Genomic DNA, 16055 nt, shown 5'->3' on the forward strand with positions numbered 1-16055 from the left:
TGCGGCGCTCATGGTTAGTGTGCCGGTGATATGCTCCTCAGGACCATATGGGGTCTGATCTCCTGTGAGCACCGGCCCATCCAACAGCTCTCCCTGTCATGCTTACATCACATATAGGTCAGGGTCTTCTCACAACTGCACATGAGGCAAACGTTAAAGATGGCCATTAAGTGGCTTTTGTTTTGGAAATGGTTTGAGATGGATTAAATTAAGCCAGGAGTAGGCCTTAATATAGAATAGTTAGTCGTGGCTTAAAAAAAATGGCTTTCTGAAAGAAAGATTAAGTACAGATTACAAACACTTGGAATATGGAGTCATGAACTGAAATAATCAAGAATAATTTAAAACTAACTGTACTAATCTGAATAAGTATGAAATGTATATATATTTCATTTTCATATTTCATATATATATATATAGCTTCACAATAACACAATAACAAGCTTCACAAAACATTTCAAGAAAACAGCACACACAAAAAAAAAAAACAGAGTGCAAATTTTCATTTGAAAGATATGAAATTAAGGTTCCCTATTGAAAACGTAAGAGGAAAGTGTATCAACATTGAGCTGGGAATCTGAAGGATCTGGAGAGATTCTGTATGGAGGAGTGCTCTTTGATCTCTTGTCTGGTGTTCTCCAAACTCATCAGGCATTATAGGAGAAAACTCAGGAGGTTGCAAAACATATTGAATAAAAGGGTGCCATTAATTGTAGCCAACGTGTATTACAGAAAAACCTTTCATTCACACTGGTTTGACTGGTTTATTAACTGTTTAATAAATAAATAAATAATTAATTCACTGGATTGGTTTTCAGGTCCCAAGGCTTCATGAGCAGCTGTAAACAGTATTATATCTATAGTTACGGCGTCTGTATTGAAAGTCCATGCAAAAGGTCTAATAGACAAAGCTAAATCACTTTCCCAACTGTTGTTGAAGCGTGGCCAGTAGGCGGGCATTATGCAGATGTGTAACATGGTGATGTAGCTAAATCACGGAAATAATGACGGGACTACAAACAAACCGTTTCAGGCAAGTGTTTTCTGTTGAAGGGATTAACTCCCTTTGCTGTGGACTTTGTGATTTGTAACTTTATAGATGGTTTACTTGCAAAAATAGCTACATTACACATTAAAGGAAATGTAAAATAAATACAAACTTTAATTAATTAAACCACACATTATATTTTGTACAGTTTTGCGCACATAGCTGTGCTACATGTGTAGAAGTCACATTTGGAGCTGCTCTTGGTCCCCGCATATATGGAATGGCATGGATGGTGGGGTTGTTGAGAGAGGCCACAGTTTGGGTTAAAGGTAGCATACGCCAGGGCAGCTGCAAAATCTGCCCTGCCAAGGACGCAGTGCTTCCAAAGCCTGCTCTGTGCCATTAAATGGGTCATTGACCAGCTAAATGGACTCATTATGATGAGTAACTAAAAGAATAGCACCCAAATCCATGAACCCCGTCTCTGCGGAGCTCTGGGTTCCGCTGCTTTTGGGGTTTCACAGGCTTTTGCTACATGACAGCTGCCTGAGACTTCTTTCAAGGGAATGCAAATGACACACTGACCAGCTAATTATACCACATCAACAGTGCTTTATTGACAGTTGCAGTGCTCGAGATATCCATGGGAAGCTTTATTTTTTTCCGGGTTCGGTACTATCTATACTGGTGTAATCCTGAGATCTCTTTTCTACGGAGCCCGGGAAGTCACCTGTGTGAGAAAAAAACAAACAATCCGTGGCGACGGTTTTGCAATCCGTCCGCTCAGTTTATAAACTGTACTCACAAATTCTCAAACTGTTCCCTCGGTTTAACAAATTGTGCCCACGGATTAATAAACCGTACCCACGAGTTTCTAATCCGCGCTCTCAGATTTGTAAACCATGCCTTCAGTTTTTGCAATCTGTAACCACAAATTCATAAACCGTGCCCACGCTTTCGCAATCCGTTCCCATGGGTTTGTAAACTGTACTCACGGATTTGTGGCTCGCCCTCATTTTAGAAGAACACCAGGAGGTATGTTGTTAACGAATCTTGTTGTATATTGTTTTATTGTGTATTAAGTGTAATACATCAAATTGTATTAACTGCGTCTGCATGCTTAAAGTGATTCTCAATTGTAGCGGGGATGGGGTGGAATATACGATTTAATATGAATGACGTGCATCAAAATATTTTGTTTATTGGTGATAATCTTAGCACTTTATTATTGTCTAACCTGTATTATGACTGATATTTGACTTTGTTCCTTTTTTTGTACGTTTTGGACAAAAACTGAAGGCACGATTTGTTAAACCGAGGGAACAGTTTGAGAATTCGTGAGTATGGTTTATAAACTGAGCGGAAGGATTGCAAAACCGTCGGCACAGATTGTTTGTTTTTTCTAACACAAGTTTCTAACACAAGTGGCTCCGTTACTTTTCAGAGGAGTCTTGTGTGAATGCTACAGTAGCAGGCTTGATATAAGCAAATGAAAGCTGATCATAGGCGAAAGAGACATTCAAATACAGAAACACTTTAAAATAACTAGGCCTATATGTTTTCACGTATTTACAATTATAATAGTAGTGATTATAATAGTGATTCTTTTTTGCAAGTGATTGTATAGTGTAACAAAAGCTAGTGGATAATCACAATTGCCAGTGTTAAACCTTTAAAAGTTCAAGTTAATTTTAAACAATTTTAGTACCCTTGCACTGCTTGATATGAATTTGTGAAGTGCTAGTAAACATGTCAACAAGTCAGCTATTAAAGATAAAAAAGTGCTAATAAAAAGCAACGCTAACATAATTTGTAATGCTAATTAGTGTTAGTGTTAGTGTTAGAGGACTTTTCCAAATTCCAATGGTCATTCCATTGTGAAATATTTCTACATTTTAGCATACTTTTCAAAATCCTTATTATGGAAATAATATACGTTAAATGCATATACTGTGGTGCAAACTGAATGTAATGTTTTTGGACACTTAACTGCATTTTAATTTCAATTAAATTATAATCTATATTTTAAAATTTTAAAATATTTAAAATAATATTTTGACCCACTTACTGTGCAAACTGAATGTAATGTTTTTGGACAATTTTAATTTCAATTAAATTATAATGTATTATTGTTTAAATTTATATAAAATAATATTTTGACCCACTTAAGTAAAACATTATCTTTGTCATTTCATAATCTCTTCATAATTAGTCTTTGAATTATATAAACTATAGTACTTACTTAAATGTAATTTCTATTGAAACTTGTACCGTGCAAGTACACTTACCCCCAGTTTCACAGACCAGGTTTAAGCTAGTCCCAGACTAAAATGAATGTTTGAGCTGTTCTAACTGAAAGCAACTTGCAGTGGCAGTAACATTTTTTTATTTTTTTTATTTTTTTTAAGGCATGTTTATAAAAGCTACGCAATTGTCCTAATTGAACTAAGGCCTTCTAGTCCGATTTTACTCTGCTATTGTGGAAAGGATTCTGACATTGTCTATCAGTGTGTGGTAAGGTATTGCTGACTTCCTAACTACAACAACAAAAAAGAATAAACGCATCCTCACTAAAACCTCAAAGGTCACAAATACAGATCTCCCCTCAGCTGAATCCATGAACTTCCAACACACCACCACACATACTAAAAAGACCCATCTGACCCAGAACATAACTTTCAGCTTCTCCCCTCAGGCAGATGCCCGAGACTACCAACAGGCGAAACATTCGGGTTAAAAGCAGCTTCAGTCTAACAGCTGTCAGACTCCCCAGTTAACATTCATAGAGTAACTCTATTAATCCTCAGGTAAACGCTATAAGTTCCTTGTTTACTTTGCACATCAGAAGTGTCGTAGCCTATCCCATAGAAGGAAATCACATGTATCTAACTATCTATCAGATTATGTATAGATTTTTTTTTCTTACAGTTTTTTAAGTTTTAAAGTCACCATGAAATCAAAATGGACAATTTATATATTTTAGGGAATATTGCAGTATTTTTTTTATTTTATTTTTTTATAAATAATTTATCCATTTACATCATGATTTTTAAATTCATATGCCCTCGTTCTCTTTAATCAAAATAAATTCCCCTCCCTCTCGCAGTGACATCTCTTCTCTTCTCTGATGATGTGTTTACAACCTGTCACTCACATGACATCACAGCAATAGCAAACCACAACCAATCAATTCCCAATGGACAAAATCAAGTCCTGCCCTACGTTCTTGTTCGAGCAGCCGTTTCACTTGGATGTACGTCAGGAAGAAAATAATTCCGTTTCATGCCAACTTTCATCGAATATTTAAATTTAATTTGAATTCATTTTTACCGAAAATCATTTTGAATAGTTTTCATTTTAGTTAACAATAACAACACTGAGTAATGCATTCTTGCTCATTACCAGACTGTCTCTTGTAGGTTTTAAAACTGTATCTAAATTGTACTTGTACTCAGGCTTCTCATACTTTATCGTATGTTCAAAAGGCATCTTCCTGTAGACTGTTTTTCCATTTCCACAATTAATTGTCTTTATGTTGGAATTTTTACATTGATATGCCGAACATTCATTAGCACTCTGTGTGGTTTGTGCATGGAGCTCACAGAAAAAGACGTACTGAATTAATGGAGTGTTAATAATCGCTAACTCATTAGTGTCATCTTATTTGCATAGCATATCATTGCATCTTTTGAGCAGTGAATATTAATTTCTAAAGACATGAAGTATTGCATGATATAAATAGAGGAATTATCCATGGGTAAAACACTCATCACGAAAAAAGTAAAAGCGCTGAAAAGAGCTGCCATTAATATTTGTTGTCTCATGTGCTTCTTTTTAGGCAAGTCAGGAGAAGTAGCGCTAATAGGATTTTGGCTGCTTGATTATTATTATTACTATTCATTTCTTTTTTTGGGCAGTTTTTGCACAATGAAAGTCCATCTCACATTTTGCGTTTTTGTTTTGATGTCTAAGGCAAAGTCTTGTGATGTCAAAGTCACTTATACATTCTAATGCACAAAGTGACATCTTTTCTGTCTCCTTTTTTTCCCACAGGAACTGGCCAGCTACCAGTGGTGGATCTCAGACATGCATGCGATCACTAGACAGTTTAACCAGGGTAAGTCAATTTTGGAATGGCTCCATGACCTGAATAGTGGCACTGCGAGAGCCTGCTCTAAAGCCCCAGTGTCCTCCTCTCTGATTGGATCTGCCCCTTTTTAAATCAGCACTGTGAGCTTTAAGACTTCACATTCAGTTATTGCTCCGATGTCTATAGAGGCTCTCAGACACTGACTGAATGTATACCCATATTTGAAGAGTGATAACAGATGATTTTAGTTTGTTTCTCCTTGTTAGTTTTTTTCCCTTCATTTCTAGTTTTGTCAGTTGATAAAATGTAATAAAATTTGTTGCATGATGTAGTGAGTAAATAATCTTGCATATTTAAAATGGCATATATCAGTGTTTGCCTATAGAAAAATTTTCAAGAGACTATCATTCAAAGACATTACATTATTGTGGCAGATGAGTACAGCATGGAATAGAAATTATTTTTGGAGTCAATTTGTTGATCATTGATTTCCTTTTCACTGCCCAGCTAACAAAAATGTTCTAAGAATGTTTTGCTAACATTCCCATTAAGTAAAAAAAAAATTAAATAATAATAATAATAATAATAATAATAATATATATATATATATATATATATATATATATATTTATATATATATATATATATATATTTCTAGATGTTCTCATTTAAAAACGTAATTTTTTTTTGTTTTTAAAATGTTTCAAAAACTTATTTTCTTGGTCCATTTTAGCCGATAGCCGACACTATGGGAACATTAATCTAAATCTTCTCTGAACAAGTAACATTTAAAAAATAAATAATAATAATTCAGGTAAAAATGCTGCATTAGCAATGTATAATGTTTTTTAACTAATATTATTAAAGACCAGATAACATTGGAATAATGTTTTATTAACATTACTGGAAGAACGTTTGTTCATAACTTTGAGAGAACCTTGTCACAGCATTAGCTAAAGTTCTGGAAACATCCCATGTTAGCTGGGTCTATCAGTCCCCTAAAGTCCACATCAATACATTTCGCAAGTTTGTTGTTTATTCCAAGACTAGGGGTTATTCACAAAGATGAGTTTATGCATTCATTATGTGCCATAAAAAAAAAAAAAATATATATATATATAAAAAAAATGTTATTCATACATAGCCACTGTTTTTCAGTGTAATGGACCATCTATAAGACGCTTCAAGATACATTTCAGTTCAGCTTTGAAACCTTTTGGAAAATTCATTATTACAAAATGTACATATGGGGCAGGGTTGATTAATAAATTTAACATCATTAATTGTTTCAAATTAATGTTTTGAATCAGTAACCGTAATCATTTTATTTATTTAGACTGGTAGAAGAATTACTTTTTGCAAGCCCGCCCTTAGATCCAGTCACAGACTGGTCAAATGTTTCACAAAGAAAATGCATTAAACACACGAATATAATGTGTCATTATGTTTAAAAACATAATTATGGTATTTCAAAGCCACATATAGAGGATACTGAAACTCTATTTTCATTCATGTTTTGAATCATCTTTGTCAGTGAGACTTTAATTATCATCACAGCTGACAGCCTCTGCCCTCTTCTAGAGATTGATGACATGGACGTCTATGGAAACCGTTATGACAGCTTAATTTTAGTAAGAACGGGCCAATCCTTTGTGTTCTTATAAATCACATTAAGTGGCAAATATGAAAGATCTTAAATATTTGATCATAGTGAATAGCCCAGACAGTTTAATTTGCTTAGTTCTTATGGATATTTCTCTAGACACCATGCACTGTTCCACCTCTGAGGCTATTCACTGACAGCAGCAACCACGTGTGATGACTTCTTGCACGAATCTGTCGGTTTAGTCTTGGTGCATTCATTCTAGTTCACACTGGCTGATGCAACCCAGACTGTCAGTGGGGCAATGCCAAAGAGATTAGATGCTGCTTTACTCTGCTTGTCTTCACAGGGGAGAGAACTGAGCTTAGAAAATCCTCCAAATATGCACCAATTCATTAACATCCATGCATTCTCTTTACTGATTATCCATTCTAGGGTGACGGGACAATTCATTAACACAAAACCTGTATGAATGAGAACAATATACTTGAAAGAATATTTCAGGTTCAGTACAAGTTTAGCTCGATCTGCATTCATTCGACAGAAGTCGGAATTGTGTTTTTTCGTGTCGAATGCTGTTGCTTGAGAGTCGTTTCTGCAACACTACACTGTAAAAAAAAAAAAATTACATCCCCAAGTCAAAAATTTCAAGTGACCGATAACATCAAAATTTTTCAATTAGTCTGACTTATTATTTCTCATTGAGACTATTGCAACAAGAATTTCACTTGGGCCAATTGAAAAATGTTGATGTTATCGGTCACTTGAAATTTTTGATTTGGGAGGGTTCGAAATTGTTTTACAGTGTAGTGGCACCTAGCGGAATTACAAAAATACAGCAAACGCCCCTTTCTTGCGTTGCGAGAAACTCAACTCAAACATCACAAACACAGCTCTTACGGGTGCTTCTGAAGGCATGTCTCGACAGGTACTGTAAAATTAGCTACTTTCAATACAAGGTTTAGAATATTAGGAATATTTGGTAACACTTTAGAATACTGTTCCGTCATTAATGAACAACTACAGGAACAAATGAGTAACGCATTATTAACACTCCAGTAACAATTATTAACTAACAAGAAACTCTAATAACGAATTAGTAAGTAATAGCACTCAGTTGAATGTGGTAGTTCACTATTAGCTAATCAGTAACTACTATATATATTTTTTAAACCTCCCAGAGGACTGTAACTACTACAGCTTCATAATCAACATGAATAATGCCTAATGTATAATATAAGGTTAATGGTATCCCACTAGTAATGACTCAAGTATTATTACATCCTTCTAAAGGAACTACTCAAAATGTAGATCAGTATTCTAAAGTGAAAAGCATGATAACTCCCTAATATTGACTGAAGAAGTTGTAAGCTTTTGAGGTTTTTGTAAGGTTTTGGATAGTAATGACTCAAGTATTACTACATCCTTCTAAAGGAACTACTAATAATTTGGATCAGTATTCTAAAGTGAAGATCATGGTAACACACTAGTAATGACTCAAGTGTTACCAAATCCATCGGAAGGAGTTACTATTCAAAATCTAACAAAAATCGCAAAAGTTTACAATGATTTCAGTAATTACTAGAGTTTTTAAGTTTTTCACTTTGGGAGATGGGATGGAAGAGAGCCTTCAGAGGTTGTATCCAGACAGCTTGATTTGACGGACAGATTTCCCTTATAATGCAAGGCATTTGTGAGGGGAATTTCTGAGGCAGATATTTAAAATGTACTGTCTGTCTGGAATCCTGTTTATCGAGCCCAGGTTGATTTCAAATATACATCATATTTTCTAGTGGTGAAAATGAATGATTTGGTCATGTATTCAATAATTTATGAATTCTAGTCCTATAAACAATGTAAACTGAATAATATCTGGCATTGGAACACATTAGTTATCTCCTGAACCTTGTGTTCGCTGCTATACAGATGTCTCAGACTAGACTGGGCTGCCTCCTCCTCCTAAACAAAAGGGATTCACATTTATTTTTTGCCATTCCATATGCACAAAGGACATAATGTCTTTAATGACTGTTGTTATTATGTATTATCCAACACCTACCTACCTATCTACTGTCTATCTGTCTATCAGAACTAGCAACAACATTTGTGGAGAAACAAAGAGGCAGCATGATTTTGGAATATAAAACAGTTTAATAAACACATTTTAGACACAATTTTGCCAGTTACTTAGTCTGTTTTTGCTCTGCCAACAAAATAGCAGAACTGTTTTAACACAGAGCAACCCACAGTACAGAGTTTTGCTACTAAATGTTTCATTGTTTTTAAACAAATCAGTTGAATGAATGATTCAAGAACTCAACCAAAAAGACAGACACTTGTTTACGTTCCTGAACATAACTTTGATGAATGATTCAGTGACTGTTTCTAGCGTTCTTGTATGAATTGGTTAAATGAATGATTCAAATCCCTCACTTATGAAGACACCTGTGTAACCTGCAGAAAGAAACACCAAAAAATCCCCACCACTAATGCACAGACTGACAATTTGGTACATTGCTTGGTAACTGCCGGTTCTCCTAATGAGCATATTACTTGGGGGACGAATCGTTTATTCAGATTTTGAGAACTATTTAACTATATAGTGAACTGATGCCTTTTTTGATGTTGCTGTTGTTCCTCAAAGGCAAGGCCTGTGATTTTTACCACGGCTAAGGGGATTCACATCATGCCCCAAAACACCCCGTGGTAAAATCACTGTAACACACAGCCTCTTGTAGCTTATTCCTTTAATAGACATCTCCTCTGAAGCTTTCTAGCTCTCAAGATGCATTTCTCCTGAGTAATTCAGAACATCATCAATATTCTTCCTTGCCTCTTGGGCTCTCGCTCACTATCACTTTCACATTGAGTAAGCGAAACTCCAGACTGTTTCACATCATATCATTCTACTTTCTATGCACAACACTGTTTTTGGTGTGGAATGATTTGGAACATAAAGAGTGTTTGCGTGTTGTGTGACTTTTTAAAACCCCTGAAGCCTAACATCTCCAGAATAGGTAAATATATTTCTGTTGCGCCGCTAATGTTATTCATCTCAACGAATCAGTCGGACGCATTTCTTAAATGTCATCATTTTTATTTCCAGCTGAGAAGAGGCATCCCTCCCACAGCCATGGCCATTAGCTCTGCCATACAATCATTTCATCTATGTGGGGCATGAAAAAGAGGTACAACGTGCTGCATCAGCTTAAAGCAATTGTTCATCTCTAATGACTTACATTTAGAAAACTCTCTGCAATGCTAGCTGAAAGTAGAGAGGATTAATAAAAGCCAATTGCATCTCCAAAACCGGCACGGACGTGATAGCTTATCATCTCGCATGCAATTTCAACTTCCTCTACCGAACAGAGCCGATTTAAAGCAAGTCTCCCAATGAACCCCTATGATAAGAGTTGAACTATAATGTTTTATTTTATTTTATTATTATTATTATGTATTTATAATAAACTAGACACTATGGTTGGCAGACCTTCACCATAACAGAATGGTATTGATATTACAAACAATGTATTTGTAGCTGATTCGACTTTGTTACATAATAGAGGGTATGCACATGATGTCACAGTGGGCGGAGTTTTGTTTCTACAAAATATTCTGAAACAACCAGAATATCCATTGATGTCCTCATCACTTTAATTTCGCCAACATATCCTGTCTTGAAGTACAAACAAGCATCAAATCAAATGTATGTTACATTTTACTTCACAATACACATCGCTTCCAAGGGGCTTTACAGAAAGTCATAATGTCTAAAAAATTTAAGGGCTGTGTGATATGATGAGATATAAAAATTATATTAGTAATCATCCAGACTTCCCCACATTTTACTTCAAGAAACTATATTGCACAGTGAAAATTACATGTATTCTCTTTATAAAAATACAATTAGATTTTTACTTTACATTGTAAATTAACCAGAATTATTACTTTGAAAAGTATTTTTTACCTTTCTTTAATTATTAACATTAGCTCTGCCATACAATCATTTCATCTATTAAGATATAACAATGGTATTAGTGCTCATACAGATTTAGATCTATTTATATTGTATTTATAGTGTTGTCTAGCAGATAAAGCGTATTTATGTATTTCCCCAGCATCTAAATCATGTACATATAAATGTCAGGAAACTCGATTTCTGGCCACATGCCAATGTCCATGCACCACTGGTTCTTTGGTAAGTTATAAGGATCACTGTCGAGTCCAACTGCCTTTAATTTAAGCAGATTATTGTGTGTTTTACTCTCATTTTTGCAGTTTCCCTTACTCAAGCCAGTCATGTTGCAAGATGTTTTGCCACTATAGTCCAGCTGAGGGGACATGTCCCGGCTGGCATCAATGCACACCCTCTGTTGATGAATTTTGCAATGTCGTCACTGTTATTGAACTGAACTGAAGCAACATTGATCTGACATAAAATGAATAACACCATTGTCTTTTATAGAGCTGTTTATAGCTGAATTTAACTTATTTCATAATTGATGAGTTTTTCAGTTATTGAACTGAACTGAATCAACACTGAGATTACTTGAGCTGAATAATGACACAATTGTCTTTGAAGACTTCACTTTGAAGACGTATCACTGTAAAGCTTCTTTGAAACTATTTGTATTGCAAAAGCACTATATGAATAAAGGTGACTTGACTTGACAAAATGGGAAAATTAAAAGAAATATAATCTAGTGTGATTATTAATGCAGGACCTTCTTTCCCAATAAATTATAAGGCAAATCATTACTCAAATGACTGAAATCGTGAAAGTATACACATTGGCTTGTTAAATTCATGGTTTCCCCATAATTTAATAGGTACTTCAAGAAACTACCGTATATCACACAGTAAAAATGACATGCATTCTCTTTTAAAATACAATTTGATTTTTTATTTATATTGTAAATTAACCATAATTATTACTTTGAAAAGTCTATTTACTTTTCTGTAATTATAAACTTTTTTTCTGCAGCAGCTGATAAACAGTGAGTACTGCTATACCTAGAGGACACATGAGTGTATCCACATATAAATGTGTTTTTATAGAGGTCACTGAGGCATGGCAATGACCTTGTGATTTATTTGAGGTTTACTAAGTGCATCAATCCTTTTCACCTGTCAGAGAGAGAGAGAGAGAGAGGTAGGAGAAACATTTTACCAACAAGCAGTGCTTAGAGTATGTGACCAGTAATGGTTCTTGTAGACCATGCACTGTTAGACTTTTTATCGTATTTTTGCGGTAACTTACTGGCAGCACTATTGCCAGTAAGTTACCGTAAGTTCCCCTTTACAGTAGCTTACTGTAAATGTGTCTTACGGTATGATGCCCTTACCGCAATTTAATTTTACAGTAAGATGCCCTTACCGCAATTTCATTTTACAGTATGATGCCCTTACCGCAATTTCATTTTACAGTATGATGCCCTTACCGCAATTTCATTTTACAGTATTATGCCCATTTTACACTTTTATTATTTATATTTTACATGAATGCTATTTAATTTAATAAATTAAAAAAAAGTGACTTGAGTCCATGTGCATCAGCATATTCTTTATTCACTCTCACAATCAATTACATCCATTTTATTTATTTATTGTGATGCAACATTAGGCAAGGCAGTTTTATTTATATCGCACGTCATACACTTTGGCAATTAAAAGTGCTTTACACAGTAAGGAATTAAAATAATTACAAAATTACAAAAAAGGAAAATTAAAGTGCCCCTATTATGGATTTCTGAAAATTACCTTTCATGTAATGTGTAACAGCTCTAAGGCCTCGTTTACAAGTGAAATGTAACCCAATTCTGATTTTTTGCTCATGTGTGACACAGATCAGATGTGTTCTATGACAGTGTAAACAGGAAAAAAAAAACACATGCATTCAGATATTTCAAGATCGGTTTCAGGCCTCATTCATATGTGAAAATAAATCAGATATAAATCAGATATGTGCCAATGCGACTGTCAAGTAAACAGGCTGATCGGATTTTCTGAGGCATTAGGCTACTTCTCCGCGGTTTAATGACAAGAGCAACCCCGATGCGCGTCTGCAAAGGGACGGATGGCCTGTCGAAACGTTGTGTCGTCATAGGAGAGGAATGTGGACAAACGTTGACACAACATATCAAAGGTTGGCTTGCTCATCCTAAAATTTCGGACCCACTGCTTCTCGTTAAAGCTCGCCACAATATGCTCCTACCAGTCCTGAGATCTCTCTAGCACACAATAACTGAAGCATATGCGTGCACTGCAATGATGGCACTTTTCGTCCTCCTCTGCCTCATAATCATGGTGATGTTTGGCGAACTTCGCATATATCGCAGAGCTATCATCAAGCATATTTCGCATTTGTCCATCTGTGTAAGATAATTGAACCCTTTAAGCATGCGCAATGTTTCAGATAGTATGGCAATTGTAAACACCTGAATCGGATATGGGTCACAATTGAAAGAACATGTAAACCGACGGTCAAAAAAAAATAAATCAAATATATAGCCAACAAATCAGAATTGGGCATCAAGACCTGCAGTGTGAACGAGGCCTCTGAGGCCTAATCGTTTTTCAAACGAGTCATAAGCCATTTAGTGGTGACGTCAAGACGGAACATTAGCATATTGCCGACACCAGGGAAAACTTGAACCCCTTCAAACACTACAGCTGATCCCTGTGGATGCTGGATAGCATCATGTTGAGAAGACGCTGTGCTGTACAATGTGACGGTAAAGCCAGTTTTATTTTCACTGCCCAAGGATGAGCATGTGAAGAATCAGTGGTTAAAGTTCATCTTTACCATGATATCATTGCAGTTTAATCCTAAACTTTTGCTGTGTTCCCTTTATTTCACTGACGACAGCTTCTCAAATCTCGGAGTTCAATGCAGGATTCGCAAACCGCTTGCTTTTGAAAGATGGTGTTCTAAATAATTAGTTTTGAGTTTTATATTGTGTTGGTCTCCTGCTAACTGGCTAACTCACATTATCACTGTCTTACTTAAAGGGTTAGTTCACCCAAAAATGAAAATTCTGTCAGTAATTACTCACCCTCATGTTGTTCCAACCCCGTAAGACCTTCGTTCATCTTCAGAACACAAATTAAGATATTTTTGATGAATCTGAGAGCTGGATCACTCCTCCATAGGCTTCTAAGGGATTGGAACTTGCTGGCCCAGAAAATGTATTAAAGACATCGTTAATATAGTCCAAGTGACTACAGTGGCTCAATCTTAAGTTTATAAAGCGACGAGAATACTTTTTGTGCGCAAAAAATACACAAAAATAACGACTTTATTCCACTATTCGCGTACAACACAGAAGCGCTGCGCAGTTATACTACGTGAAAAAAACTCGAGGCCCAGAGAAAACGAAATGAATAGTGGAATAAAGTCGTTATTTTTGTGGGGTTTTTGCGCACAAAAAGTATTCTCGTCGCTTTATAGACTTAAGATTGAGCCACTGTAGTCACTTGGACTATATTAACGATCTCTTTAATACATTTTCTGGGCCAGCAAGTTATAATGTCTTAGAAGCCTATGGAGGAGTGATCTGGCTCTCAGATTTAATCAAAAAATATCTTAATTTGTGTTCCGAAGATGAACGAAGGTCTTACGGGGTTGGAACAACATGAGGGTGAGTAATTACTGACAGAATTTTCATTTTTGGGTGAACTAACCCTTTAAATACCTATGCTAATCAGTTTATGGGCCAGGATTATCTATAACTGTGTCTATTAATGCAGTGTATCACTAAGAAACGTCCTGCTTGAGTCGTCCTTGTGATGGAGGTTCGGGTTGAATAACTAGTTCTTCCAGTGTTTCATTATTGTACTTGCGTTCGGATTGATTTGGTAAAATCGACGTCATTGTTTGTTACTGTGTTTAGTTTACAGTGTAGGAAGCCTCAGGACAGCTGATGTTGTTATGGCAATGGGTGTTTTTGTTTAAGACGCGCGCTGTATGCAGTAAACCAATCACAACAGACTGAGCTGTCTGGCCAGTAGCATGTGGAAAGGAGGGATTTAGAGAGATTGATTCATCTGACGAGCCGTTTAAGAATCTTTGAAAAAATGTGGTGATGTGCAAATGTATATTATGAGAAAAATAAACCGTTTTTTTTTACCTTTGATGCATGTAAACCTGTTGTAGGTAAGTGTTGTAGTAAATAGCATAATAGGGGCACTTTAAAACAGTTATAAAAACAATAAAAAAAATGTACAGTACAGTTATAAAATAAATTAAAAGAATAAAAAGATAATATATAGATACATTTCTCATCTGGCAATACACCGGTGTATCATATTTTTCTCAACTCCCAGTTTTACGCTGAGATTTTCCCATGGTGATTACACTGTGTCTGTGGTGTTCTTGCGGCACGCCTAAGAAATCAACTTATCCAAAAAAACTGATTTTTCCCTAAAGTCGTACATGAGAAGCTCTAGGACTGACTCACGGGGTAACCTCGGGTTCACTGCCCCATCAGTCCGCACCCCAAAGATTTGTCCAGAAGCTCTAGGAATGGAATCGATCCAGTCCGCACCCCACAGAACCTCGAGTTTAATTACACGTCAAACTCACTACTTCACCACAGACAGAGGTCGTCAGCATGGTTTCATCTCTCAATTTCCCCAATTTAGTAATTTATGTTTGTCTCTTACCCAATTGCATTTGAGTTCAGTTTAGAATCAAAAGGAGGATGCAAAAAGAGAACTGAATTCATAACAAATCAAAGCAGGGATCATGACAATACGCAAAAAAAGCATCCCAGCTGGTCTTGACTGGCCTCCATACCGGTAAACCACTGATGGCTGATCTGAAAAAACAACAACAACAAAAAAAAAAAACAGAGAAAATGTGTGAGAAATGGTCATGAGTTTATTTAATCTAAATTTGTTCATGGACAGACGAGGAATCAACTTGTGCAACAGAAGTTATTACCAGTCGAGTTAGTTTAAATAGTATAGCTTTATTGCACATCCCTTGTTAGGGAACTCTATTAATTGCCTGAATGTACAATTACGTTAAAGGTACACTGAGTAACTTTATGGCCCTTCAAACTTAAATCTGAAATAGAAAGCTTTTGTAACATTACAAATGTTTTTACTGTCACTTTTAGCTCAATTTAATGCATCCTTGCCTTGCATCCTTATTCATTTCATTCAACAACCAAAAAAAATAATAAATAAAAATAAAATACTGACTGAACAGTAGTGCTTTCTATTTCAGATAAATGCTGTTGTTTTGAACTTTCTATTCAAAGAATTCTGAAAAAAAAGTGTACAACTGAAAATAATCAGAAATGTTTCTTGATTCACACAAGTGCCCCTAAAAAAGTTATGCTGCAAGTTCTGCATTACAATATGTTAAT

The 16055-nt window shown here is 35.5% G+C and overlaps 1 protein-coding gene across 1 annotated transcript in view; it reads left to right on the forward strand.

The window, feature by feature from the left end:
* Window positions 1-16055, forward strand: part of elfn1a (extracellular leucine-rich repeat and fibronectin type III domain containing 1a) — a 110598-nt gene that overhangs the window by 56307 nt on the left and 38236 nt on the right. The window contains exon 2 of the mRNA XM_082189283.1: window positions 5042-5105. The gene's annotated coding sequence lies outside the window, so the exon portion shown is untranslated. The remainder of the gene's footprint in view (window positions 1-5041; window positions 5106-16055) is intronic.

The sequence above is a fragment of the Leuciscus leuciscus genome (assembly GCF_965113295.1).
Source record: "Leuciscus leuciscus genome assembly, chromosome: 1".
NCBI lineage: Eukaryota > Metazoa > Chordata > Actinopteri > Cypriniformes > Leuciscidae > Leuciscus > Leuciscus leuciscus.